The sequence below is a fragment of the Lepus europaeus genome, chromosome 9 (genome assembly GCF_033115175.1).
Source record: "Lepus europaeus isolate LE1 chromosome 9, mLepTim1.pri, whole genome shotgun sequence".
NCBI lineage: Eukaryota > Metazoa > Chordata > Mammalia > Lagomorpha > Leporidae > Lepus > Lepus europaeus.
In genome coordinates this window covers 15,082,105-15,097,262 of record NC_084835.1, presented here as the reverse complement: position 1 = coordinate 15,097,262, position 15,158 = coordinate 15,082,105, and the positions used below count along the sequence as shown (strand labels likewise).

At 61.8% G+C, this 15,158-nt stretch overlaps 1 protein-coding gene across 2 annotated transcripts in view; it reads left to right on the top strand.

Moving 5' to 3' along the window:
• The first annotated feature begins 9,790 nt into the window (after nt 1–9,790).
• FBLN2 (fibulin 2) overlaps nt 9,791–15,158 on the top strand; it is a 65,765-nt gene continuing 60,397 nt past the window's right edge. For both annotated transcript variants that reach the window (XM_062200597.1, XM_062200596.1), the window contains exon 1: nt 9,791–9,847. The gene's annotated coding sequence lies outside the window, so the exon portion shown is untranslated. The remainder of the gene's footprint in view (nt 9,848–15,158) is intronic.

Here is a 15,158-nt window from a genome sequence, read left to right as displayed (position 1 = left end):
TGGGATGTGCAGGGCCCATACCTAGTGAGCGCTTATTGAGCACTTACTGCATGCAAGCTGCTTTCTGCGTGCTTTCTACGCACTGGCTTGCTTGGCCCTGAGGACGGCACTGGATAGGAAGTTCTTACGTAGCTGGAGACACGAGGCTGTTTCTGGGGGAGTGGATGGGTATGGACCTAAGACACCCGGAGGCCGGGGCTGGCTAGGCCCACCTCCATGGGGACTTCTCCGCTTCCAGGGGCCGCAGCCAGCATGGGCCAGAGGGTGTGGGTATCCCCTCGCCTAGTACCTTGTCACAGTCATGCTGGGGAGAGCAGAAAGAAGACGTGGCTGGAGCAGGGCTGCGAGGAGATGGGCGCAGAGGCCCAGGCCAGAGAGGCAGGCCCGCCGTGGGGTCCCAAGCTGTGCAGCATGGGCCAAGCGGCTCTGTGTGCTCAGCTGGGAGGCTAAAGGCACCTGCGTGTGGTTAATGCACGTTAGTGGTCATCCCAGCCACCTCTGAGCCTCATTTTCGTCACGTGTGAAGGGGAGACACAGCGGGGCTGAGAGGGGTACAGGGAGGGTGCTTGGGTCCCGGCCTGACTATCTGTGCAGTGCAGCCATGGGCTCGGCGGCCTCGCCTGCCATGGCCTTCGCCAAGTGAGCAGTAGCCGTGCTGGGACGACTGGGGGCAGCAGCAGGAGATGGATCAGGAGGGAGGTCTTGGAATGCGGGGCAGCTGCAAAGAGCCCCAGGGAGGCCTTGGCAACTTTTCCTCCAGGGACGGGAGTGCTCCTGGTTTTGGCGGGGGGAGGGTGCCCCTGCATGGGTGGCCACAGAGATCTGTTGCTGGCTAGGAGAGGCTCTCAGTGGGTGGCCTCAGCTCCAACCCCAGGGTGGGTGTAGAGGTGTGGCCAGTGACCTATGCAGCCCCAAGTGGGGAATCTGAGTGATGCCCTCTCGGGGTCCCTATAATCACCATTTCACTGTTCTCACCGTGTTCAGGGGTGGTCAGGTGCAGCCCTGTCATTTGCCTGTCAGGTAGATGGATGCCATCTGCAATCTCAGGGATCCAGGGTTGTTATGGAAACAGACCTGTGCTTTCCCTCCTGACAGTCCTAAAGACGGAAGCTTCTGGAAATTACTGGGAACGTATGAGAGGACCAGCCAGATCAGCTGTGTGGGATGGGGCAGCCAGGGGGCCTTCTGGGTAGGGCCTGGGAAAGGCAGTGAGTGGGGCCAGTGCTGTGGCATAGCATATGGGCACCGGTTCGAGTCCCGGCTGCTCCACTTCCAATCCAGCTCTCTGCTGGTGTGCCTGGGAAAGCAGCAGAGAAAGATCCTGGTCTTTGGGCCCCTAAACCCACATGGGGGACTGGAAGGAAGCCTCTGGCTCCTGGCTATGGATCGGCCCAGCTCCAGCCGTTTCGGCCATCTGGGGAGTGAACTAGCGGATTGAAGACCTCTCTCTCTCTGCCTCTGCATCTCTGTAACTCCGCCTTTCAAGTAAAAGAATGCATCTTTAAAAACAAAAAGGCATTGAGTTATGAAGCAGTGGCTGGCTGCATGGTGGATGGATGGACACATGGATGTATGGATAAAACAACTGTTTCATTTAGAATGGAGGAAGACTTTGGCCGGCGCCGTGGCTCAACAGGCTAATCCTCCGCCTTGCGGCGCCGGCACACCGGGTTCTAGTCCCGGTCGGGGCACCGATCCTGTCCCGGTTGCCCCTCTTCCAGGCCAGCTCTCTGCTGTGGCCCGGGAGTGCAGTGGAGGATGGCCCAAGTCCTTGGGCCCTGCACCCCATGGGAGACCGGGAGAAGCACCTGGCTCCTGCCATCGGAACAGCGCGGTGCGCCGGCCGCAGCGCGCCTACCGCGGCGGCCATTGGAGGGTGAACCAACGGCAAAAGGAAGACCTTTCTCTCTGTCTCTCTCTCACTGTCCACTCTGCCTGTCAAAAAAAAAAAAAAAAAAAAAAGAATGGAGGAAGACTTTCTTTTTTAAAATTTTTTATTTTTTTATTTTTGACAGGCAGAGTGGACAGTGAGAGAGAGACAGAGAGAAAGGTCTTCCTTTTGCCGTTGGTTCACCCTCCAATGGCCGCCGCGGTAGGCGCGCTGCGGCCGGCGCACCGTGCTGATCCCATGGCAGGAGCCAGGTGCTTCTCCTGGTCTCCCATGGGGTGCAGGGCCCAAGCACTTGGGCCATCCTCCACTGCACTCCCGGGCCACAGCAGAGAGCTGGCCTGGAAGAGGGGCAACCGGGACAGGATCGGTGCCCCGACTGGGACTAGAACCCGGTGTGCCGGCGCTGCAAGGCGGAGGATTAGCCTAGTGAGCCACGGCGCCGGCCGAGGAAGACTTTCTAAGCACAACTTCAAAACCAGAGACCAGCACCGAAACATGCTGGTAAGGCTGCCTCCATCACCATCCAACAGCTCCATAGGTGGAAAAGTTCTCCTCCAGGGATCTGTAGCATGTGCGTGGCAGACAGAGAGCCAGCACTGCTGCCACGCAGAGAGACCCCCAAGCACGGGGTGAGCACCCCAACCGTGAAAATGAATGGGGGCTGAGTGAGGTCTTCCAGGTCATGGAAAACGCGTGCTTATGAGAAACTGTGTGGTTTCACCATGTTTGTACCCAAAGAAACTGATGTTTTAATTACATTTTCCCACAAGCTTTTTGAAATACCCTTGTGGTATGGTTTGTATAATTGTCTGGCTGTACCCTAAAAGCCTATATAGGAGGACTTGGTCCCCAAAGTCTTATGCCAGTGGTGAATAGATGAATGCTAATGGTTGATGGTTGAAGGGAGGAGAGTTGATCTAGTTCTGGCCTCCAGGAGGAGGGCCCAGTGGGCGGGGTCTTTGCATTGGGTGTGTTCCCCAGAGGATTGGATGCCGGAGCTGGGTGTGGCCCAGCTTCTCCCTCTGCTGCCTGCCTGCCCTCGCATCCCTCCACCCACATCCGACTGTGGACTGTGAACCTCCAAAACTGTGAACCAAAGTAAGCCTTCTTCCTTCCACCATCGTTTTAGGGATCAGACATAGGCCAAGCACCTGCGGTTCTCAGAATAAATTCAAATGGCCGCCAGCTTCCTCCGTGAGGCCTCGCCTGCCCCTCACGGACCGACTGAAAGCCAGGGAGACGGATGAAAGCCAGCGGGGTGAGTCTGCGAGGAACAGGCCTCCTCAGTTACCTGTGGGAGGACACGTGGACACCTTTCTGGGGGACCTTTGGCAACAGGTACCAAAAGTGTCTAAAAACCCACACGCAACTTCTCGGAGGTGGGCATGTGCCCCAAAATAGAGACTCAGGGTGCTTCTTCGAATCACTTTTTATAATAAAAAAAATTTGGTGATGATCATGGAGGAAGAGATCGTAAACTGTGCTTCCAAGATGGTGGAATAAGATGTGGGTTGTTGATGCAGAAAAATGGCCACAGCGCATCACGTGGGAAAGTGGAGCAGGAGGAAGGGTTCCTTGCAAGGTGACTGGGGATAGTCGTGCCGACATACGTTGAGACACACGTGCGTGCACACGCTCACACGTATGTGTAAGACATGGGGTTGGAAGAGACTCTCTTGGAAGACAGACTGGCTGGTGTTGAAGGCTGTTATTTCTTTTAATGGTGGAAAAAGCACGCTATTATAAGTAGGCAGCGGGACTCGGCGTAGAGGAGCCCAGTTTTGTTGGCAACATCCGGAGCGTGGTGCTCAGGAGCCAGCTGAACACCGCCTGCCTCTCTCCTTCGGGCCTGCTCGGGCTGTGTGCCTCTGCCGTGTGCGTGTCCCAGAGCCTCTCTGCAGCCTGCCGGGTCCCGAGCTGGTATCGTCTTCCGTTCTCTGCACAGCGGCTCTGGGGTTCTGGGAGGTGAGCACGGTGCCAAGATCACGCTTGTCCCCGCTCGGGGGCGCTCTTCTGAGGGGGCTGAGCTGCCTCTGGAGCCGCAGTGTCTAGAGCCGCCAGCAGGTGGCTGCAGACGCCTCTCCCCGCTGCCTTCTCTGCCTTCAGGGCCCTTGCTCCGGTTTGGGCTTTGGAAGGTACCATCTTGGTGCACCTTAAGTGCTTTATTTGTGTCTTCTAACTCATCTCTCGAAGTCAGAGCCAGTCCTTTCCATTTCACAGGTGGGAAAACCAAGGCTCAGAACGGGCAACAGACTCGCCAGGACCAGGCCTGCCCCTGGGTGGCCTCTTTTGGGTCCCTTGGGTTTTTACTGTGTGGCCTTAGGCAAGTCCCTTCCCTCTCCGGACTGCGTCCATGGAGAGGCGGCTCTGAGATCCTACTGCAGAACCTCCCAGCTCATAGAGGGAGGTCCCAGCCTCTGAGCTCAGCACTCCTGCCCCTGCCAGGAGAGCTGGCCCGAACAGCCAGGCTGGGCCAAGTCCCGTCCAGGGTGACCAGAACCTCTGAGAAGTGCCAGAAGTTTCATCACGGCAGGCAGAAGGCCGGCCGGAGTGAGTCACAAGTGAGCTGGCCCCGGGAGGTAGGGGCTGGCCATTCCCAGAGGGGAGGCGGCAGGCTGGGCAGTTTTCCTGGAATAAGCAGGGAGCTTGGGAAATTGTGGAGAAACCCAGAGTACAAGAGCAACTGGGCTGGCTCCCTCCGCTCCTGGTCACCCTGGCTAGGGGTCCCGTGCTCTCATACCCCTGGTGATGGGGAGCCCACTGTCTCCCTGCAGTATTCACAGGCAAAAGGGTGCTGGCTCTGGAGTTGAGCTGCTCTGGGCGGGAGCCCTAGCTTTGCCACAAGCCTCAGTTTATTCGCCTGTAAAATGGGGTAATAACATCTAGCACCTCCGGGACTGCTGAGAGCATTGGGTGAAGCCCTTCATGGGAAGCACCTTTCGTGTGGTTCACCGGATAGGAGTGTATTTTTCATCCCGAACATTGTCCCCTGGTTCGAGGCCAACCACCCGGAGAGAGCCTGGACTTTGTAAAGTATGAGCCCCAAAATACAGGTGCTGAACTTGGTAGGTACCGCGGCCTCAGTGACACCAATTCTGATAGCCTCGGGTCTCGGGTAAAAGAATTTTAGTGCAAGAAACTCCGGCTGCAGTGGGTTGAAGCTTCAAAGCACATTTATTGCCCAAGCAGCTGCAGCACACAGGGGTGTGGTGGTTACAGGCTGAGCCGTGGTCAGATGCTCTGATGTTCTGCGCTCAGAATTCTCCCCTCCCATCCAAGCTGCTCCCCGCAGCAAGTGGTCCCCTGGCTTCAGGCTCCCCGCCAGGGCTGAGCGACTTGACTGCAGTGGCCCCTCGCCTGCTGAGCCTCCGCCAGGGCTGGGGGCGGCGGGGTGGGGGGAGGGGAGCTACTCCAGTGGCCACCCCAGGGCCAGGTGCCCACCCAGGAATGGAGGCTGGGCTCCATCTGAGTGAGAAGGGACTGGCAGCTGGAGCTGTGGACGGGGCTGGACTGCAGGCTCTGAGCTGTCGTGGGACACGGAGCTCGCTCAGTGGAGCACTTGTGCCTGCTGTTGGAGTGGGGGGGGTGGCTTGTGAGGCAGAGGTTAGGCCCCCGGCCCCCTGGTGACGGGAGGTGGCTGCTCCTCCTCCTCTCCCCAGCAGGAAGCGACAGGCAGGGGAGGGCTCGCTCATTCCTTTAGGGTGGCGCTGGGCGTTGGGCACATCCCTTCTGCTCCCACCTACTGGGCCATAGTCAGGGTCCTCGCTGGGGGCCGGGGAGCTGGCAAGGTGGCCTTTAGCCAGTCAGCCCCATGTCTGGTACAGTTCCCACTGCTGTGATCCACCCGGCTTCTCCCTGGCTGCAATGCGGTCTGGGATGTGAGGGCGGGGTGGAGGCCTGGGAGGCAGCTGGGGTCCAGACCAGGGAGGGCCTGAACTTGGCCTCCAGGATGGACCATGTGACCCGCTGCCCATGCTCCATTCATGCCCCCTGCCAGCAGCAGTGGCCCTAGGCCTCCCTTGGGCCTGCAGTATGGAGACTGGTGGTGCAGCCCAGTCCAGGGACAAGGACAAAGGGAAGGGACTTGCTGAAGCCTTGGGGCTTGGGGCACGGCATGTAGGGTGTCCCGGGCAATGGTCTGGAAGGGCCTGGGGGAGGCCCCAGCGGCTCCTGATGAGGCATCCCTTTGTTCTCATGCACTCCTCACCCCCCCCCCCCCACCAAAGCTCAAAGACAGAGGCCAGAGCGAGGCCCCCAAACTGTGTTTTTGAAGTTTGGCAGCCCGGCCCCGTCTCTGGCGCCTGGGGTCTGATTATTCTGGAACCGGGTTGTCACACTTGGTGTTCAAACAAGGGACGCTCCAGGTGGTTCTAGCTCCCTGGGAGGTTCCGGAAGCCCCACTGTGCAGTGTGGGTCTGGAGTCTGGCTGCCATGGGGCTTGCTGGGAGACAGGACAGCAGGCGGTGCCAGCCCCTGGGCAAGGTGGCCTGTGTCTGAAAGCCACTGGCTGTCCCCTCTGTTGTTCTTGGGCCCATGGGATTCCCCGCTGGTTGTCTTGGTGCCTAGCTGTTGACTTTGCCCGTCTGCTTTGCAGCCAGGGACAGGTGTTGGAAGGGTTTCAAGAGAGATGACGGAGTGGGCCCAGCCCAGAAACCCACTGTTGGGGCAGGGGGCGACACACCAGCCTCGAGAGGTGACAGCAGCAGTTCGGTGGGGAGCCCCAGCGCCCTCCACTACAGCACTCATGTGGTTGCCCTGTAAGTTTGATTCCTGGAGACCCTGCCATCATTAGTCCCTTTCCCTCTCCAAGTAGCTCAAGGTGGCTGAGTTTGTTTGCAACTAGCGATGGCACATGGTGAATGTAAAACTTATCACTGGCTGGGCGCTGCTGCCGCCCCGGGCATCTTAACTTCAAGGCAACCCTAGGAGACAGGTGCGACTTTGTAGACAGGGCCACCGAGGCCACGGGTCAAAGCCACCTGCTGAATGTCACGTGCTGGGGACACTCAGACCCAGGCTCCTAAGCCTGTGTGCTTGGGTGGGGTCGTTATGATTGTTACTTTCATTTTGCCCACGGTGCCAGGACTGAGGCCGGGAGAAGAGCAGTGGCCTTCCCAAGGCTCCCCAGGGAGGCCGCAGCCCCGCGAGGCCCAGCAGGCCTTCTCTTCCTGTCTACCGGCCTGGTGGGGCAGGTGAGCCCGCGCTGCAAGCCCTGGCGCCTTGGTGCCCGAGGAGCTGGCGAGATGGTTGCTGATACACACAGCACCGCTGCCCACTGTGGCCATTCTTCCCTGGCCTTATCAGCCTGGAACTTCCTCCAACTGTGTCTGGGCCAGGGCCTGGGCCCGAAATTCCTGGTGGGTGATGCGCGCTCTGTGTGCGATAACAGCTTTGGCGGCGCTCCAGGGGGGAACTGCCGGCCGCCTTGGCTGCACCTCCGGCTCAGATAACGGTGGGGCGGGAGACACGTCTCCTCCGTATCTTGGGCTGTGGGCTGCAGGGTGAGCTTGAATCTCGGCTCACTGCCCCTGGCCCGGGAAGCAGCCTGGGTGGAGAATAGGCACTTGCGGGCATCTGGCACCTGCCAGGACCCCAGGCCACCTCCCTCAGACAGAAGGAAGGATTCAGTCCGTTCTCACTCCTCAGACACACCGAGCGCTCCCTTTGGGTCAGGCTTCATTCAGAGGACTTTTACGTTTGAATTCATTTGATCTTGCCAACCTGAGACCCTGATCTCATTATGCACGTTTTACGGTGGAGGAAATAAGGCCCAGAGAGGGACAGTGACTTGCTTGGGGTCACACAGCTGGTGCATGTGCCAGGCTCTCCTCCCCAGAGTCCGCTGTCAGTGAATTAAAAAGAGCCTGGGCTGGTGACCAGCACTCTAAGGAGAGGGCAGGGGAGTAGCAGGGAGGATAGGGAGGGGCCGCCTCTGCTGGGGTCTCACGGAGAGGCTTCCTGGGGTGCGGCCATTCCAGCCACATCTCAAGGCAGGGAGACAGAGAAGAGAGGAGATGCAGAGACCGAGAGACAGAGTGAGACAGAGACCGATTGACGTTAAAGCAGAGATGAAGGGGCTGACGTAGCGGCGCACTGGGTTCAGCTGCTGCTTGCGACACTGGCATCCCATATTGGGGCGCCAGTTCGAGTCCCAAGTGCTCCACTTCTGGTGCGGTTTCCTACTAGTGCACTCGGGAAGGCAGCAGATGATGGCCCGAGTGCTTGGGCTCCTCCACCCACGTAGGAGACGCAGGTGGAGTTTCAGGCTCCTGGCTTCAGCTTGGCTCAGATCTGGGTGTTGTGGCATTCTGGGGAGTAAATCAGCAGATGGAAGATCTCTCTTTCTCTCTTGCTCTGCCTTTCAAATAAACAGATAACTCTTAAAAAAGAGTATTGGAGAACATTATTTAAAAAAAAATTGAGATGGAAAGGCAGGGTGAGGGGAGAAAGAGAGACACCTTGAGAGAGAAGGAGAGAGAGAGGCAGGCATGGGTCATCTGAGACGTCAAAGGCTAGCGAGGTTGAGTGACAGACAGAAATCTGGAGTGACCAACGCTAAGAGAGCATCATGGACATTGTAAATCCCACTGCATCACACCCTTCCAGATGGTTAAAGCTCTGAATGTTATGCTATGTGGGTTTTACGAGAGAGGGGGAGAGAGAGAGAGAGAGAGAGAGAGAGAGAGAGAGAGAGAGAGAGAGAAGAAGCAGAGAGACAGACGGGCATGGAAAGCGGAATTCTGGGAACTTTCTGAGCCTGGCTGCACTTTGGGACACTAAGTGGGTACTGGGAAAGGACTGGGCCTGCTACTTCCTGGGCTGGAGTCCAGGCTGCAGCCTGGGGGGCTCTGGGTCAGCCCTCTGGAATTCAGGCTGCAGCCCGGGGGCTCTGGGACAGCCCTCTGGAGTCCAGGCTGCAGCCCGGGGGCTCTGGGTCAGCCCCCTGGAGTCCAGGCTGCAGCCCAAGGGCTCTGGGTCAGCCCCCTGGAGTCCAGGCTGCAGCCCAGGGGCTCTGGGTCAGCCCCCCTGCCACCTGGCTGCTCTCCCCTGGCACTGCCTGGAGTTTGCTTGTGTGGGTTTTGGGGGTAGGGTTTGGAGCCCTGGACTAGGAGGGAGGACCTGGGAGGTAGCTCCGTTTCTTAGGGGCCTCTCACCATACTCAGGCTGGGGGGGGTCTGCAGATGGTGGCAGCAGGGGGGTGGGGGTGGGGGTGCTGACAGCCGATGGTGGGGGCCAGGCCCCGTGATCAGCTTCTGAGTCTACAGCTTGCAGAGTGCTCAGGGCCTGTTGGTGCTGTGCTGGCCGCAGGACTGGGCTCCGGGCGTCTGCCCATCAATGGGTTAACCCATCCCAGAGAGGAAGGCTGGCCTCAGAGAGAGGTCCCGGGCCAGGCGGATGCCACACGGGGCCATAGGCAGCAGAGCTGGGCGGAGAAAAGGCCGAGCCTAGGCTGCCCCAAAGCTGGGTCCTAGGACCATCTACCCAAGGCATGGCAGTGAACGGGTCTGGAGGCAGCCGGGGTGGGGGCCGCTGGGGCTGAGCCTCCAGCTGGCCCAAGGCTTCTAGGTCCATCTTCCGGGTGGGGACACTGAGGCTCAGGCCGGCTGAGGGCCAGATCCGGGCCTCCGAGCGCAGCGCGCCTGCGGGCAGGGGCTGCGGGGAGGAGCCGTGGAGCACCGGGGCTCAGCAGAGAACTCGGGGCGCTGCCTGGGGGTCCCAGGTGCAGGGAGGGAGCAGCGCGCGCGCGCGGGGTCCCCTCCCAGGCAGGCGGGCGAGACCCCGCCCCGGAGGCGGAGGCAGGGGAGGGGGCCCGGGCGGCTCGTCCCGCCCCCGCGCCTGCGCCCCGCCCCGCCCCGCGCCGCACACAGCCGAGGGGCGCCAGCACTCTCGACGCGCCGACGGCGGGGTGAGCGCACGGACGGACGGGCGGACGGACGGCGGGCACGGCTCCCCGCGGTGAGTGCGCGCGGGCCCCTCGCGCGGGGACTCCACCTCCCCGGCCTGCGCGGCTCAGGCGCGGGGCCTCTCGGATGCCCGACGGCTCCGCGGGCTGCGCACGCCACCCGCAGGGCCGCCAGCCGGCCCGCGCCTCACGCTTGGCGTCAGAGCGCGGCGAATGGGCCCCCATTGTACAGATGTACGCACTGAGGCCAGGGCGGGATGGGGGCCCCGGGGTTAGTGGCGACGCTGCTCGGCCTTGGTCGGCAGGTCTCGCTGAGGCACCCTCCCCCGGAGCCGGAATGGCGGGCTCCGGCGTCAGACGCCGCTCCTGGCCCCCTCCCCCCAGGCACACCGACCCTTGGAAGTTCCTGAACAGTGAGTTGGCGCGGCCATGCCCCTCACCCCATCCGCAGCCTGCAGTCCAGCCCCAGGCAGCTTCCCCCCCGTATCTTCCACAGGCTGGGGGCTCCCCATCCTTGTCCCTGTCTGCACGCGCAGGCTGCGTGTGCACGTGCCGGGCACACGGGTGTCGCTCAAACGCGCCTGCTGCACCAGCAGGCAGCGCTGTCTAATGCATGTGCAGCGTACACGCCTGTGCACGAGGGTATGTGTCCCACGCGTGTCCATCACGTGTGCCACACAAGACTCTCACATACTCCAAGTGGCAGGCTCCAGGTGCCTCCCACACACGCCCACCGCCACACCTGGGAAGAGCTCCCCAGGGGACAGAGCCCTCACCACCCTGGTGCAGTGAGAGCCCAGCCCTGGGTGACAGAGGCAGCCAGTGAGGGGACCTGGTGGTGGGGTTTGGGAGGCTTAGCTTGCCGGGGGTGGGGGGGTGGGGGGGTGGTCCTGACTCCTCCCCAGCCACTGTGCTTCCCCCCCACCCTGGCCCAGTCTCCTAGGTAGGGGTGCTCCCTCTCTGCTTTGCCATCACAGGTCTTGCCCCAACTCAGCCTTGTGGGAGCCTCTGGGGTTTTCTGGGATGGACTGGGTCAGCACGTGTCCCGTGGCAGGCCGGAGAAGAAGGGAAGGAGGGCACTGTGGGGGTTCCTGGTGGCCAGGGCCCCCGAGGAAGGGTGCGGGGTTGGGGACCCTGCCAGAGGGAGCCCCAGTGAGTCTGGTGGTAGCCAGGGAAGTGGTTCCTCGCCCTGACACCGAGTGGGATCCCGGTGTGTTTGCAGCTGAACTGTTGGGGGCTCTGAGTGTCACTTTCCCCATGTGCAAAGTGGGCTTGAGATCCCCCCCAGGAGGGAGGGGTAGCTGGGGGGCCCTTGCCCTCGGGTGCTCCCTTGATCTCTTGCATCCAGCGCTGTGCCACGGGGAGGGGTGGGCTGGGATGAAGTCAGAGAATCTTACCCGGAGGCACAAAGCTGCCAGCCCCGGCTGCGGCCGGCCCTGCGTGTTTGGTTTGGCTCTCACTGTGTTATTATTATTTTTAAAAATTTAATTAGCTGCCAGCATTTACAAATTGGCGGGTTTCGCGTTCAAGTCTGGATTTCCGTCTTTTCTGGAAGAGTCACTGGGTCTGGCGGTGCAGGGTCTGTTGGGGCATCCGCTGGGTGGTGCTGTCTGCCTGCCGCCCCTGGGGATGGGGCGGGACAGCTGTGCGGCCGCAGTCCCCGCTTGGCCCTCTTGCTCTTTCTGGACTCCTGCCTGGCCCTGCATGCTGGGCCCGGTGCTGGCCGTGGCTGCCGCTGATTTTGCAGTGTCGTGCGGTTCACAGGCAGTACCGACAGCCGTGCTGTCGGGAGCCTCACGCCAGTGGTTGGGGCGGCGAGGGCTGTCCAGGGCTGGACCCCGGGCCACTCTGCCAGGCCGTGCGGGCGGTGGCCTGGGGTCCGCGTGGGGAGGCGGCAGGGACTCGTGCCAGGCATGCCTGAGCTCTGCTTTCCTTCCACATCCTGTTCTGCTCACCCTGTGACAGCTGGGGAAAGGTGCGAGAGCAGGAAGTCAGCCCAGGCCTCTGGGACCCTGCCCCGCGAGGGCCCACTTGTCCCTGCTGCCGTGGCACATGTCCTGGGCCTGGGTCACACCCGACACACAGTAGGTGCTTAATAGCTGCTGCTGGCAGAACTGAGGTAACTCGGTACAGAGCCAGTGTGGAGGGACGTTGAGGGCCCGCGGTGAGGACAGCGAGGCTCGCTGGGTGTGTCGCGTGCGTTTTCTGCCGCACCGGCTGTGGTGCTGCGTGGCGTTTAGGGGCCATGGGGCACATGCATGCGGTCTCCCTGGACCCTGTGTTGGCCTTGACCTGGAGGTGGCTGCTTCCGGGTGCTGCCCCGGTGCCGGTGACCTGCTCTGTGGTTTGCCGGCTGTGAGTGGCGGAGTTCTACTTGTCCTGGGGTGTGTGGCGTGACTGGGGAGCAGGCCTGCGCACAGGACGTAGGTCGCCCAGTGGTGGCCAGCCCTGACCTCTTCCTGGTGCCTCCTGCAGGGGGCAGTGCTAGCCGCTCTGCTTGCTTTCCGGCAGGGGACGGAGCCGCGTGGCCTGGGCCTGGGCTGCCGTGGGCTGCGCGCCCCTGGGCCTGCACCTCCCTCTCTAGCCTCAGCTTTCTGTGATGCTGTGCCTCTCGTGGCTTCCCGGTGCCTGAGGTCCTGCTGTGGAATTTGGCGGGGAGCAGCGGGTCCAGTGTGCCTCGCTGGCTTCCTGAACGCCAAGGGCCTTTCCCAGCGTGGGACAGGATCACCGGGCACGTGCTCTGTGAGAGACTCCTGGTGGCTCTGCTGGGCTGCAGTGGGGAGCGGGGGGAGTCGCTTGCCTGTCCTGGACCAGCCACGGTGCAGGTGGGTAGCTCGTGGAGTCCCACACGGATGCCGTGTTTGCTCCCACGCGGGTTCTGTTCTGTGAGTGAGGGAGACAACGGATAATGGAGGGCTGATGCTACAGGAGAGAGAGGGTGGGCCGGGCGGCTGCGGCCCTCGGGCCGGGCAGGCCCCTTTGAAGAGCAGATTTCTGAGCTGAGCTGGGAGTGGTCCGGGGCCACAGCTAGTGCAGAGGACCTGGGCGGGGCCCCACTTGGCATGGGTGAGGGACAGGCGAGCAAGGGAGGGGACGAGCAGGGCTGGAGGCAGAGAGGGTGGGGCAGGGAGTTTAAAATTTACTGAGAAGCTTAGAGCCAGGGAGCGAGGAGATCCAATTTCCGTTTCCAGACACCCCTGCTCGCTGCAGGAGCAGGAGGCTCTGTGGCTCTGGGAGAGGATGTTGGGAGATGCCAAAAAGCGTGACAAAGACGCCGTGCTGGGGGACCCCCGGGCAGGTGGGCGTGGGGCGCAGGGCCACGCCTGCTGGTTACAGGACCCGGAGGAAGCTCCCCACAGACAGAGGGGCATTGCGGGGGGTTGCGCAAGCTATGCGCCCCCGTGTGAAATAAGAACACGAACTCACCTTGGCTCGCAGGCGCACGGAGTAAGCTGAGCGCGAGCAGCAGGAGCTGGTTTCTTTGGTCACCTGGCAGCGGGCCGAGGGGCCAAGAGGGCCGGAGACCTGCCGCTGTGCGTCTTGCTGCGTGTCCCGGGTCTTGAACCCTGCCACTCTGGGCTGTGTTCAGAACACCGAGTGAAGCCGTTGGTGGGTGGGTGGGTGTTCACGTGCGAGGCTGCCGTGGCAGTCTTCAGGGTGAGTCTTTGAAGTCGCTGTGTGACCCCCGCTGTGGGGCGAGCCGGCGTGCCGTGTGGAACCTTCCCCTGTGATGGTCACGGGCTCCACACAGCCTGGCTAATGGACAGGTGCAGGCTCCCTCCCCCGTTTCCTGCGGGTGTTCTTCCTCCGGGGGATTTGACTGCAACCTCTCCCTGGGTGTCCTTGCTCTGCCCCACTGCCCCCAGCTTGGAGACAGGGCCAGGCCAGGAGCAGCCAGACGCAGGGGAGGCCCCACCTGGGCGTCCTGTGGGGCTCACAGCCCAGCCCTGCCGCTCCTTGGGGACCCTCAGTTTCCGTCCTGTAGAATGGGTGTGTGCAGCTCTCAGGGCTGTTGGAAGCGGGAGATGAGGGTGTTCGTTCCTTCACGCGGCAGGTGTCTATCGCGTACCTCTGGGGGTACAGCAGTGACTGAGAAGTCACCCCCTTGGCCCCCAGAGCGCACTCCTGGTAGGAGACACAGAGAGACATCCGTGCACACGGTGGGGGTTCTGGGCTGGCCATGAGCAGGAGGAAGGAAGGGGAGGCTGAGCCGGGACAGGGACTGGGGCTGAGGCTGTTTTTGGTGGAACACCTGTGGACGTAGGGACTCGGCCTTGGGCGTGGCAGGGGAAGGACCATTGGGACAGAAGGCTCAGCAGGGGCAGCTGTGACAGCGAGCAGCTGGAGGCCAGGACCCACCAGGAGCGAGGCTGGGAGGCGGAGCGTGGGACAAGGGGCTGTCCGAGGACCCCGGCCCTGGGAGGGGGAGAGCTGGTGGAGATCTTCAGAAGCCGCCCTGGCTGCTGAGGGGCGGGGGGAGGGTGGCCGCAGGCGCCCCGGCCGCTGCTGCAGTGGGTGTTTGCATGGTGGGGGTGGTCGTGCTGCAGGCAGCAAGGTCAGGTTCTGGTTTGTTTTAACGGATCTGTTTATCTGAAAGGCGGAGAGACTGAGAGAGAAGGAGACATGGTGGACGGTGGGTTCACTCCCCAAAGGACTGCCGCAGTCAGGGCTGAAGCCAGCAGCCTGGCGCTCCACCCTGGTTTCCTGCATGGGTGCAGGGCCCAAGCACTTGGGTGTCTTCTGCTGCTCTCCCGGGCGCATCAGCAGGGAGCTGGCTGGGAAGCTGAGCAGCCAGGGCTGCAGCCTGTGCTCCAGTCGGGGATGTGGGTGTTCCAGGCTGCAGCTCCACCCCTGCCTGCGTTTCTTGGTGGATTGGAAGTGGAGGGAGAGAAAGCAAGGTAGGGGGGGTGGGGTGGCCACGTGTCGTGGCGCTGACACCTCATGTCATTTCTGGCCCCCGCAGCCCTCCACAATCCCTTTCCTCCTCCCCAGAGGCTGGGGACGAGTGGCTGCGGGCAGCTCCGCCTCTCCAGGCTCATCTGTCCCCTGGTAAACCCGTTAGATCGGCTGATCTGACCCTGGCAGGGGCAGATTCGGGCACTGCAGGCGGGGTGAGGATGGGGGTAGGGGATCTGTGGCTTCATTCTGGAGAGCAGGGAGCCTGGGCTTGGTGTTTTGTGGGAGCAGCCAGGAGTTGGGGTTCCTGGGTTGGCAGCACCCTGACCTTCTGTGCCAGGAAGCGTGCCCAGGGCCTTCCTTTACCACAAAGCCTGCAGTAGCCTCTGGTGTGGACCCAGGAGCTGTCCTGAGGGCCCGCGGTGTCTCCATAGGCACTTCTGCCTGTGCTGTGGTTGAGACATCCAG